The sequence below is a fragment of the Octopus bimaculoides genome, chromosome 16, assembly GCF_001194135.2.
Source record: "Octopus bimaculoides isolate UCB-OBI-ISO-001 chromosome 16, ASM119413v2, whole genome shotgun sequence".
Classification (NCBI taxonomy): Eukaryota; Metazoa; Mollusca; class Cephalopoda; order Octopoda; family Octopodidae; genus Octopus; species Octopus bimaculoides.
In genome coordinates, this window is record NC_068996.1 from 3,368,224 (window position 1) to 3,370,312 (window position 2,089).

Sequence of the window (2,089 nt, forward strand, 5' to 3'; positions counted from 1 at the left end):
GTGATTTATCGTTCTCACATGATTGTTGTTGTTGTTGTTGTTCAGTAGTTTTATTTTTATAACGTGCTTTCACTTCACTACCGAGCGCAGCTCTGTGTGCCTTGGTTATGTGCTGTGGTTTGCTGTGATGCTCTTATGGTTACTGTATTGAAAGTGTTTTGCGTAGGATGTGTGCAGTGCCCAGTAGTGCAATTTTGTGTATGCTTTATATATTTGTATATTATTATTATTATTATTATTATTATTATTATTATTATTATTATTATTATTATTATTATTATTATTATTATTAAGGCGGCGAGCTGATGACAAACTTTAGACACCGGGCAAAATGCTCATCTTTATGTTCCGTGTTCAAATTCCGCCATGGTCGACTTTGCCTTTGATCTTTTCGGAGTAATTAAATTAAGAACCAGTTATGAAGTTTCTATGGTCGACTTATCCTCCCTTCGACCATTACCAAAATGCAAGTATATAAATCTAAAATAGTATCCCAGCATGGTTGAATGTTGTATTAGGGGGTTATTAAACCGTTCACTTCTAAGGAAATCTAGACTTGTAACGCACTTCATTTGATTCCATGAGTATAATCATCTCCGTTCACTACAAAAGCTAGAAACTTTCTCTCCTGCCACGACTTCGTTCCCCATCATACCTATACCAAACTATCTGTACTCTCACTTCATAGGTCTCCGCCAACCGAAGCGGTGACCATAGATGACTGCGAGGAACAGTTCCAACTCATGTCTCATCACTTCAACCAAGGGAGATATCAACCACCTTTATCCACACGTGTCCGTTTTGTTTATCTCATGCAAATCATCTCTCCCACGACTATCCCATCTATACGCCTTCCTTTCCTACTTACCTATCATTCCTCCATCCAACCCCTCCGACACGCCACTTTACGCACTTTCTGATAACTCCAATCAGATTATTTCACCCTACTCCACCATCTGAACTTCTCCTTCAGACGCACCAGCAATCTACGCGACATACAGACTCATAGCTTTTTACCCAATGCCTGGCGCTCAATCTGACTTTTTCGTTTGATGTCGACCACGCTGTCGCAACTGTCCCTTGGTCTCCAACACCACCCCTATCACATCACCAACTCATTCCCTTGCACCTCCTTGCCATTCTCCATACATTGAACAGACTGCTTGCCGCCTAGTCGACCGTTTCGTCGAACACAGTCTGGACATCAGAGTCGGTGAAAACACCTCGGTGTCACCTAATTCCCGCTCGATTGGTCACTCTCTGGATCATGTTTTTGTGTTTCGACTGCCCTTGTACAGAGATCACTCGGTCACCCGCCTTCGTCTGGAGAAGAGATTAATTTTCTCCCTGCATACTTTAGTCCCTCACGGTTTATATTCTCCACCCCTCTTCATTTCAACCCCTCCACTACACACATTTGTTCACACACACCTCATATCTCTTACCTTGCTACTGCCCTTCAATTTCTACATCCAAAGTTTCCATGTTGAGGCTTGAAATGAGAGGATATTTAAAGTTTGGACCAATTCTGGGTCTTAAAAGATTTTTTCTCAAATACTTAACACAATCTGTATACATGTATTTTGGATGCATGCATACATACAGACAGACAGACAGACAGACAGACAGACAGACAGACAGACAGACAGACAGACGGACGGACGGACAGACAGACAGACAGACAGACAGACAGACAGACAGACAGACAGATAGACAGACAGATACACAGAACGGCTGACAGAGAGACAAACGCACACAAAAAAACACACATAAAAACACACATAAAAACACATGAAAACAATAAATCATATACATGTATTTATGTATATATATATATATACTTTATTTAAAAGCAGCAGAAATATAACAAAAAAAAACCGTTACCCTGAGTTTCACGTTCCCGTTCACCGGACAGTTTTGTTAGAAATGGAGAAAGGTTACAAAACTGTCCGATGAACGGGAACGTGAAACTCAGGGTAACGGTTTTTTTGTTATATTTCTGCTGCTTTTAAATAATGCATATTACTCTACCTCTGGTATTTGAGTACTCTTTTTTCCACCTTGTTGAACATTTCATGTGTTTACTCCG